The following is an 11675-nucleotide window of genomic DNA, read 5'->3' as shown; positions in this document are numbered from 1 at the left end:
AGGAGGGGGTGTTGAGAAACCTCGCACACCCCACAGATCTCCGGGGGCTCAGCCCTGTTTGGCTGGTCAAGGACAAACAGAATGGGCGTGCTGAGCTGTTTGTTGATCGTGCCCTTGTAAATACAGCTTCCCTACACTCAATGAAGATTAGATTTGGGGACATGGTTTTAGGTAGTTTGGGGGAAAAAAAAAATAAAAAGGCCTGACTTTATATACAGTAGACGCTTTCCCAGAGAATGTGGAGTCATTTTGCTGAGGGAGAGAAACCTTTCCAAGCGTACTTATTGCATGATTCCCATTATACGAATGAAGTTGTAGAACAGGCAAAACGAATCCGTGGTAGAAAAATATCAGGGCAGTTGTTGGGTGGGGGAAGGGTAGGGTTTAGGGGGAAGGGGCATAAGGGAACTTTCTGGAGCCATCACCAAATTCTGTACCTTGAGAGGGGTTTGAACTGCCCAGGTGTAGGTGTTTGTCAGCATTCATACGTACCGCACTTGAGATCCACGCATTGTCACCTATAAGACTTAAATAATTAACCGAAAAATACTGAACTCTTGGTAGGGCTATGATCTTGGAACCGGCTAGGTAGGTACTCACGTCTGCACCTTACTTTTAAAATGCATCCCGGGGGGCGCCTGGGTGGCTCAGTGGGTTAAAGCCTCTGCCTTCGGCTCAGGTCATGATCCCAGGGTCCTGGGATCGAGCCCCACATCGGGCTCTCTGCTCAGCGGGGAACCCGCTTCCTCCTCTCTCTCTCTCTGCCTGCCTCACTGCCTACCTGTGATCTCTATCTGTCAAATAAATAAATAAAATCTTAAAAAAAATAAAAAATAAAAAATAAAAATAAAATGCATCCCGGGCCGCCTGGGTGGCTCAGTCGGTTAAGTGTCTGCCTTCAGCTCAGGTCATGATCCCAGGTCCTGCGGGGAACCTGCTTCTCCTTTTCCCTCTCCCTGCTCATTCTCTCTCTCTCTCTCAAATAAATAAATAACATCTTTAGATAAACAAACAAACAAGCAAATAAATAAAACACATCCACATATACGAGGGGCTGATGGACGGATAGAGGGATGGAGAGTTGGACAGATGTGATGAAGCCAGTTTGCGGAATACTGATGGTGGAAATTTAGCTTGCTGACCCGTATGTTTACAATTTTCATAACAGAACATGGGTCTAAAGAGAATCCAGTCATCAGGGAATCATCCTACTTCCCTAGGACTTTCTCCATCCCTCTCCCGGGGCCTCGGCTCATTCCACTTGGTAGATTCTAGCTGAGCAGAGGGGCCAGTCACCCTTCTTAGTGCCCATCACCAGGTTCCCCTCCGGGTCGGACACCAGAGTTCTGGTGCCTGGGCAGACCCGGTGCCCTGACAACTGCTCCAGCTGTCACCAGCCCGCTGGACACAGGGAAATGTCGCATCCCACAGACTCTTCACCACCTCCTTGTTCTAAAGACCGAAGAATCCTGCTTCCCGGATAACTTGTTGGCCAGCAGGCAAGTAGCCCCTTACTGCTGAATTCCAAGCCCAGAATCCCTCTTTCTCTCCCATCCCCAGGCACAGAAATAAGGGGTATAGTTCCTCTGCATCTCTTACTTTGGCCCTTCATTCCTTTTCTTTCCTCCTGGGCTTGAAGCAGCTCACCAACAGGGACTGCACGCCTTTATTACACAGCTGCCTACGGGCAAGTCTGGTTTAAGGGTCTCCCCTCTCCCACCTTTATCCCCCATAATAAGGGGTAAGGGAGAAGGATAAGCATTTCTTCCACATTTATCAAGGCTACCATACTTCTTTCAGAAGATTTCACATTGTTCAATCTCTGATTAATTTTCTCACCCCCCGAAAGTTCTCCTCTGTGTCTAACTTAAGTCCCATGGGCTGCTTTTCTACAGAAGCTAAAGTTTTGTGGGGCCTAGGATCGGTGGCACCCGGCACGTGGGTGTTCTCATGTCAGGTGCACAGGCCTGTGTTTGTATAATTGGTGGGGCAGCAAAACCAGGGGCACGGAGGTTAAACCAACCTTTCTCTCCCACTGGCCCCTTATCCTGCGCTCCACCCAAGCACCAGGTATGGCCCGGCTGCTCAAGGTGAAAGAGCAAGTCCCCCTCCCCCTCCCCCAAGTCTCCCCAGGCTGCGGACTTCTCTCAATGACACTTCCCAGGGGCAGCCTAGAGCGGTCTTCCCCAGGCGGGCCCATCTGGGGGCAGCAGCCTCAGGATGCCTCTTCCTTCCCAGACCCCGACTCCCCTGGACAAGACAACTGTGCCCACAGACCGATTCATCTTGCCGTCTTGGAGTAAAGGCAGGAATTGGGTGGGGACAGGGTGCGTGGGAGGAACAACAAAGCCTCTGCTTGGTTGGGGAATGACAGGGGTGTCCTTCCCATTTGCAGAAGGAGAAGTTAAGGCCTGGGCTGGTTAAAGGGCTCAGCAAAGTCTACGCAGTACCTTCTTTTCAACATGGCCTCCAGTGCCCAGCACCTCCTGAGCCTACGTCAGAACACACGGCTATTCTGCCTGGCAAGGGCACAAAGCTAGAGATCAGGAACCTTGAGGTCTGGTGCAAGCCTGGGCCTTTCCCAGCTGAGTGGGAAACTGACCCTCAGTCTCCGAGAATGTAAGATGGAATGAGTAGCTCCACCCATGTCCCAGGATGTAGCCAGCAATTAGATGACCCATGTGAAAGCACCCTGTACACGGTAAGTCTGCAGACGCTAGCAGTCATTAAAGCGTTATTTTTTCTTAACCTCCATTAGTAGCAGAACTTTATGCATGACCAGCTTGCTAGTCCCAGGGAGTCTATGAAGGACAGCCTAGAAGTTATCACCCCACGGGGGGCTTTCCTGACCCTAAAGACCCCTTATGCCTGCCCCCGTCTTCTCAAGCAGGAGGGCTGAGCCCTCACCCAGGGAGGCTTGCCTTCACTGCAGGCATCCATCAGGAAAATCCTGCTCTTAGAGGCGCACAGGGCTGGGCATCCCAGCTGACCCGAAACTGGGATCCAGAGCCTGGGTGAATCAGAGGCGCTCCGGACCTCTTTTTACAGGAGAGGAAGAACCCCAGTGGTCAAGTCTTTGGAACAGAGAAAGAGAACCCAGAAAATGGGTCTCTACCACCCCTTTGCCAGGCCAAGTCCTGGGAATTGGTCCAGCCCTTGGAGCGCTGGGTGCAGAACTAGTAGCAGAGGCTGGAGGGGCTGTGTTCTCATCACACCAGGCCCATGTGTGTGTTAAAGACTCAAGTCCAGCACACTGTGGAGAACCCCAGTACCATGCATCACAGAATATAGGACTTTTTCTCGCATACAACAGTTTCAAGGTGAATCGCCCAGCCTGGCGGAGCCCTCAGCTTTCTGAGGTCCTTCGTGGGCTCAGATCCTCTCCACCTGTTGCTTTCCCATTTGCCAGGCCATTGTCATCATGCATGATGGGAGCTGGGTCCCCAGCATGGCAAGAGGAGGGAAGAGGGTGACCAAGGCATGCCCAGCTCTTTAAGGCCAGACCTGGAAGTGGTCCGCCTCATTCTACATGCCACTGCTGAGGGCTCAGTCACATGGCCACACCTCCTTGTAAGGAGAACTGGGAAATGGGTTCCAGCCTCCCTCCATGTGCCTCACAGTCATACTGTCCCTGATGGTAAATAGCGAGGAGTGTACCACAGCAACCCCGGGGTGGGGCCAACACAGTGTGACATAGACCAGGGAGAAGCCACCACCCACATTTATGTGTGACACATGAAGAGGGTGCCCATTACAGTGTGCGCTGAGATGCTGGGCCCTCGGGATTGGAGCCCCGGGAGGCAGCCAGGCAGAATTCTCAAAGCAGAGCCCTCTCTCCATGGCTGGTGGACCACAGACAGTAAGAATGATTTGGAAGCAGAAAAACCTACCCAGAGACCCCCGGAGCCTCCCAAGGCATGGGAGACTCAGGCTCTGAGTCAGAGGGAGAGGACACAAGCTGGCAAATTGTGGGCAGGTCACAATCATCAGAGCGCACCAGCTGCTGGGGTGTGGCTGCGACCGAAGCCTTCTTCAGCACCCGTGGACCTCCACAGCTCAGGGCTGAAACCGCAAGAAATGCTGGTTCTTCTCATTGCTATGGGCAAGGCCCAGGATGGGGGCACTCTGTGTTAGTCTGCAGAGTACACTTTGGTCAGAGAAGGACACCACAGAAGTCAAACACCCAAATCCTATGGTGCAGGAAGGTAGCTTTCTGCAAACCATTAGAGCCAAATCCCTAACAGCACGTGGTCAGGCTCCTAGCTTCGGTTATCACCTGAGAATACTGCAGGAGTGTGGGTGCCATCAGAGCAAACAGGGCGGGCTTCCTGGAGGAGGTGTGGCTTGAGCTGATGGACAACTGAGAAGGGAAGGGAGAATATTTCAAGCTGCCTGGGGAGAAGGCAGAAGAGAAAGGACAGTGTTGGGGGAGTGGGTGGAAAATGCCAGTGCTTTCTGTGCATGGCCTTGTTTAATCTGTCCAGGGCCACTCTGAGGTAGGTGTGTTATTATCCACATCTTGTGGATGAGGAAACCGATGGCTCAGATAAGTTCCGTAACTTGCCCATAAGCAGGCAGCTCGTTGCCGGGGAGCCGGGGCCAGTCCTGCGTCTGCTCTGAGCCTCCCGGCTGGGGCCAACAACAGCGTCAGAACTTCCCAGGCAAACTTGCCGAGGCCCTTGGCCAAGGGCCCTGATGGTCACACCACGGGCTGATGAGCCCCTGCTGCTTCGGAGCTCCCTGCTCAGTGGCGCGGTCTGGTCCCGCCCACAAGCCTGGCGCCCTGCCTGCCCCCTGAAGATGTCTTCGGTGGGAATCACAGCCAACGAATGTCCCAGCAGGACGAGACAAGCTAAATGCTCAAGAGGCTCCCAGGGAACAAAGCTGCTCTGTGAGTATCCCAGGCTGGGGCCCGGCCCTGGAGAGCTGACAGGAACTAGCCCCCGCCAGGCAAGCTGTCCCCAGGACTCCCCAGAACCTAGTCGTGCTGTGGCCTGTTCCCTGCACTCTGGAGGCGGGGGTGGGGTGGGGGGCAGGTAGGAAATGCATTTCTTTTTTTTTAATTTTTTATTTTTTTAATTACTTTTCAGTGTACTAGAATTCATTGTTTATGCACCACACCCAGTTCTCCATGCAATACATGCCCTCCATAATACCCACCACCAGGCTGGCCCAACCTCCCACCCCCCGCCCCTTCAAAACCCTCAGATTGTTTTTCAGAGTCCATAGTCTCTCATGGTTCATCTCCCCCTTCCAATTTTCCTTAACTCCCTTCTCCTCTCCATCTCCCCACGATCTCCATGCTATTTGTTATGCTCCACTAATAAGTGAAACCATATGATAATTGACTCTCTCTGCTTGACTTATTTCACTCAGCATAATCTCTTCCAGTCCCGTCCATGTTGCTACAAAAGTTGGGTATTCATCCTTTCTGATGGAGGCATCATACTCCATAGTGTATATGGACCACATCTTCCTTATCCATTTGTCCGTTGAAGGGCATCTTGGTTCTTTCCACAGTTTGGCGACCGTGGCCATTGCTGCTATGAACATTGGGGTACAGATGGCCCTTCTTTTCACTCCATCTGTATCTTTATGGTAAATACCCAGTAGTGCAATTGCAGGGTCATAGGGAAGCTCTATTTTGAATTTCTTAAGGAATCTCCACACTGTTCTTCAAAGAGGCTGGACCAACTTGCATTCCCACCAACAGTGTAAGAGGGTTCGCCTTTCTCCACATCCCCTCCAACACACGTTGTTTCCTGTCTTGCTAATTTTGGCCATTCTAACTGGTGTAAGGTGGTATCTCAGTGTGGTTTTAGTTTGAATCTCCCTGATGGCTAGTGATGATGGACATTTTTCCATGTGTCTGACAGCCATTTGTATGTCTTCATCGGAGAAGTGTCTGTTCATGCCTTCTGCCCATTTTTTGACATGATTATCTGTTTTGTGTGTGTTGAGGGAAATGCACTTCTTGAGTTTTGGACCCCAGAGCCACCCAGCCCGCCCCTGTCATCCCCACCGCTGCCGGCTATGCTGGAAAACCTAGAAAAGTGGCCTCGGCGGAAGTCCCAGGGGGGCCGTGCCCTAACTCCCTCCTGCACCCTCACTGGGACCGCATGCTCAGGGAATTCCAGCCACATCCCACATGCCTCCGACTCCCAGAGGGACAACGGGGCTCAGGCTGGTCAGCGGAGCAGCCTCAGGGACCCCGAATCCTGCGTCTTTCCCAGGCCACAGCACCGGCTTGGTCCCAGGCAGTACCCAGAGTGGACATGCCCCTTGAGGGCTGAAAAGCTCTCCATGACCAAGCTCCCACCACTGCCTGAGTCCCTCATGAGTAGCACGGCACAGAGGAGTTTGCCAGAAGGAAGGCAAGGGAGGAATCGGGGGCTAAGCGCCCTGACCTTGGAAGGTGGAAAAACCACCAAAACCAGCCATAGGAGGTTTTTTTGACATGATTTGGAGGTTTATTTGGGGGAGGGGCACTGCCAAATTCCTGGACATGTCCCCCCAAACGGCCTCTGGGAACAAACTCATGGTAGAAACGCTCCCGTTCACCCTCGCTCGAACTGAGGGCAGCTCCCCCTGCCAGGTTCTGCTCTTGCAAAGGCTGCCCACGCCTACTGTGAGTTTGACCCGAGAGGGGCGAGTTTATTCCTCAGGAAGGAGGGCTCCAGAACCTAAAGGGTGAGTGGGCTCCCCCCAGCCCACCAGACTGCCGGCTGCCACGCTGCCACAGGACCAGGCGAGGAGGGGGGGTGAGGGAGGAGCTTGCCCGTAGCCTGATCCCTCTTACAGAAGCAGCCGCTCTCGCCCAGGCCGCACAGCACAGATGCTCACACTCACATTCCCGCCCTCCACCCTCGGCACCGCCCAGAGGCAAAGGGGGTCAGAGGGGACCGGGGCTCCAAAATCTGGGTGCAGGAGACGCTATGATGGTTTTGTTCTACTATAGCAGCCTGGGAGAAGAGCCTTCCAGAATCCATGCTGCCAACTGGCTGTCTCCTGAGAGACTGAGGGCAAGACCTGTGAGTGGAGCTCAGCACCCCCAGTTTACTGGTTCCCCGGGACGAGGGCGCAAGGGGCATTTACCGTGCAGGGGAAGGAAGGGTGTCGCCAGCCAGGAGGTGGCTGAAGCCATGGGGTATCAGAGCTGACGGAAAGAAGCAATGGCTGCGCCATGCGCAGTCCTCTGGGGGCATGTGTATGTGTGTGCCCAAAGGAAAGGACCCAGCCTGATGAAAGCACTTCATTTTTGCCCAGTGACCCCTTTTACAGATGAACAGACTGAGCCTCAGACAGGTCCCTACTTGGCCCGAGGTCACATGACTAGCAAACCCTGAGTGTCTACTTTGATGCCTGCCAAGGGCATGCGACACTCTCCCTGACAAGGAGCTGTGAGGGAGATGACACCCAGAAAGACCTACAACACCCCCACTTGGGCCAGCAGCAGGGTTCAGAGAGCACCACTGCAGCGTTCGGAGAGAACAGGTCTGTGTGGTCCGGGCAGCAACCTGGGAGGAAGAGTGGGAAGCACTGGGCTTGGGGGAGGGGGGAATGGGGAAACAGGTCCCTTCCACTCTGACTCTGTCCTGGAGAATGTGCACTAGGAAAAGGGACATCATTTTCTTATAACTTTCCTAAGGTCACAAAGGTCCCAAGGTCACAAAGCAACATGTTTGGGCCCAATTCTCTTGCTGCCCCAGCTACACTCTGAAGACAGGGTGAGGCCCTGGAACCCTCCCTTAGCAGTGCCCAGCTCCTCCAGCTACCTTGGTCTCCCTGAATTGGGGGTCTTGGGCCTCTACACACACATACCGCCCCCCGCTTAGAGGCAGCCCCAACACTCAGGTTAATATGTGCCTGGCTTAAGGCCCCAAAGCAGAATTAGAGCCAGGAGGCCGTCAGTCAACGTTAATAACCTGGAACTCCCCCCTCCCCACCTTCAGCCTGATCCTCTGCATGGCCAGGGCAGCAGGAACTACCTCCACCCTAGCCCAGTCCGCCTGCTCCTGGTTCTGAGCTGGATCTTTTCCTCTGTCTGGAAGCTGCAGGACTGGCCCACCCAAGAACCGCATCCCCGGGCTCTCGGGCCCCAACACACAGACCTGCTTCCCCCACACAGCAACTTTATAACATCTGCTTCCCCCAAACCCCAACCTTCACAAAACTGGTGCTCAGGGAGCAAGGCCGTCCCTCTGCATGTGCCCACCTCAGAAGAGCAGCATGTCTCAGGGTAACAATTGAGTGACACCAAGACTGGGGACCGAGAGGGGGTCCCCAAGTAATCCCCTGTTCTCTCTGTAGGCAGAGAACCTGATTTGTGCTTCAAGGCCAGGCTGGAGTCCTGGGGCGAGCACTGACTTCAGGTGCCTGTTAATGCCTCTCTGGGTGACCTTGAGCAAGGCCCTCCCATCTTTGGGGCCTCAAGCTTCTCATCTGTGACACAGGGAGGAGACGGCTCTGATGAACCCTAAGGCTCATTGCTCTTCTCCACGTTCTGTGGGTCTGCGACACCCCCTTTACTCTGACCTCGGATGTTGGGGGTTCTTGGCCAATTCCAATCTGACTCTCCAGAGAGCCCTTATCCTCCATACCTCAGAGCCCCCAGCTAGCTTCCTTCCAACAACTGCCCCCCAGATGTCACTAGATGTACTCCAAGAAGCCCTCCTCCTGCTTCCTTCAGACTTGATCTCCTAAGGACTGGCTCCCATGGGTCTTGTGTCCCCAGCACCAAGCACTGTTCTAGGCACATCGCAGGAGCTCAGCTTCCCTGAGCAGAAAGGCCAGACACAGGCTGGCCTCCCCTACTCCCCCACCTCCCATCTCCTGACCAGCCTAAGATGCTCCCAGCTGGGGAACGGAGCCCCTGGCTTCCCTGCGGAGAGAGGTGAGAATTTGCCGTTCCTTGGGTTTCTCCACAGCCTGCCCAGTTCCCATGCACTCGTGAAACTGGTCGCTGTGGAGGCACCTTGCCACTGCAGGGCAGGGTGGTAAAGATTTTTCTGTCCCCAGCCTTGAGGTGTTTGTTTAAGTCACTGCCCAAAACATGATCCTGCCCACACCTTTGGCACAGGTCCCACAGAGAGCACACTTGCAAGAGGCCAGCAGGTACAGATAAGGCCAGAGGCCCAAGGATGGACAGAGGTGGCAGAATTAGACTCCTTCTTGGGGGGGTTTAGCCCCCATTTGGTCCTCTGAAAACTTGACTGGACCAGTTCAAAAGTGGGGTGTCAGGAAGGCAATTTGTGAATGCTTTGGCTTTATCTGCATAACTCAGTAAATCTCCAAAACCTGTTTGGTATGAGTGAGTGAGTGTGTGCGTGCATGCGTATGTGTGTGTGTGTGTGTGTGTGTGTGTGTGTGTGTGTTGAGAGGTGTTGAACAACAGAGTTAAAGGGAATGACCAACCTCTGGGTCAGAAGGAAACAGAAATGGGCTTATGACAGAAAACCTTGAGTGGGCTCAGAAGTCAGTGGGTTTGGGGACAAGCCGGAAACCCCTTCTAAAAATAGTATTTCCAGAGGCAGCCCCCCTCCCACCTCCTCACAGCAGTAGCCACCCTGGGGTTTAGAGCTAGTGTCTCCAGGCTCCAACCTTGGCAGGCCCTCTGTGGCCCCCCAGATCCCCCCGCCCCGGGGGAGTCTGCCCCGACCTCTTTTCCCCTCAAGGGCAGAGAATGGTGTCTCTGTTCTGCTCTCCCACCGCACCCCATGGTCTAGACAACGGTGCCTTCCTCGTCCCCCTGTCTTCCCCAGCAGCGTGAGATCTTTTCAGGGAAGAGGTTGTGTCTTATTTATCTCAGTATCCCCAGGACAGGTTAAGGGGTTTTAAGTGAATCAATGAGAAGGAATGAATGAACGAATGAACACAGCTTCCAGTCCTGGAGGGGGAGGTAAAGTAGCTTGCTTGCAAAGGAACATCTATTCTGCCCCAGAGAGAGGTAAAGGCGGGATGCTCACCAGCTTTCACCGGGAAAACAATGATTTAACAAACCTCAAGACTGAGCTGCTTGGGGAGCAAAACAGTAGGTGGTTTTTTTGTTTGTTTGTTTGTTTGTTTGTGCTCCTCTCTCTGTTTCTGAATCTCTTTTTCTGTATACTTTTACTGTTGCCATCCGCTCTCTCTCCATGTCTTTGTTTTCTCCCCACCAGCCCTACCTCTGTCCCACAGTTTAACTCCACCCACGATACCCATAACACGCCCTTTTGATCAGGGCTTCTCCCCATCCTGTCCTCTGCTCATCTGACCCCAGGTCGGACTGCCTCCTTCCTGGGTCTCCCACCCATAACCAGTCCCCAGATTCTGAGACCTCTGTCCAGCTCCCTTGGTGACTTTGTAGAAAACTCTGGGGTCATCTATCCTTCCTGTCCTAATTATACAAGATCTGTCCATCCCAAATTTCACCAAAACTGCAGGAGAGGGGTTGAGAGAGGACGGTCAATGAATTATTAGCCCCAGAACCTATTCTGGAGGCCCCAGTCGTCTTTATCCAGGTTACCTTTGGAGATAAACCTATAAGGGAAACTGAAAGTGTCTAAAAGGTGGGGTCTTGGATAAGGTCTCATTCCTAGCTTTGCAGGCTCAAACATAAAAGTGATACAGTAGACTAAGTGTAAGATTTGAAACCATAATATCCAGGCTTGATTCCTTCTCTTCCTTCCAGACCTTTGTGACCTAATGACAAGGTATTTCACTGAAAAAATGAGAGCAACATGCCTATATGACATGATTGTTATGAGAATTAACCCAGATCACCTGTGTGAAAGCCAAATGTTACAATGGAAAGTCAGTCAGACTCAGGGGAGGCTGACTCACATTAACAAAACTCACACTAGGCCAATTGATAGACCAGAATGTCCATGGGCCAATTTAAAACAACAACAACAACAACAATAAATGTACCTGCAGGCAGCCCAGATGCTCCAGTCAGTCGGGCAATGCCTCTCTGTTCTCAAAGAACCAAATTATAACCAAAAGTTTCCCTGCCTGGCCTGGTGTCCCAGGAAGGGGATTTTAGTTGTGGGATCTTGGTAGCTCCTATCGCCCTGGCTTCAGGAGAGCCTGATGCCTCATCTACTTTCTAGGAATTGCCTGCCCAAAATTTAGAACAGGTTAAGCTCCCCATGCCACTGGACGAGGCTAGAGGTCCATGGATGGGGCACTGCGCTCTGGCTCTGCTTTGCTTAGAGACTCCATCAGACCATCCTTCCCTTATTGCGTACGTCTGCTCTGACCTCCTACTAAGTGCAGGTCTGGGGCTAGGTCGTAGGGATATCCAAGTGAACAAAATAGACATGCCCCGCCCTTCTTATGGAGTTCCAGGTCTTTGGAGAAACGCTGATAATTGAATGCTTAATTCCCATCCGTCGTGATCAGTGTGTTGTTACCATGGTGAAGCAAGGGGCATCATGGGAACCCAGCAGCTAAGCCAGCGTGGGAGTCTGGGGAAGGGCTTCTCTAGGAAGTGTCCATACACACATCATCTTTCCTTCAGCAGGTAGTAGGGTGCTTGCATTCTAGCTCCCCGCAGTCACGTCCCGGCCCCCAGCTACACCCTGACAACTCTCAGTGACCTCTGGCCTTTCTCTGGTCCCCACGGCCAACGCATCTATGAACTCTCCCTTGGGTTGGGCTCCCATACAATTCATTCTTTCGTTCATTCAACAAAT

This window comes from Enhydra lutris, unplaced genomic scaffold (assembly GCF_002288905.1).
Source record: "Enhydra lutris kenyoni isolate GAN:26980312 unplaced genomic scaffold, ASM228890v2 scaffoldscaffold25, whole genome shotgun sequence".
In the NCBI taxonomy this organism is placed as follows: Eukaryota; Metazoa; Chordata; class Mammalia; order Carnivora; family Mustelidae; genus Enhydra; species Enhydra lutris.
This window is presented reverse-complemented; position numbering follows the sequence as displayed.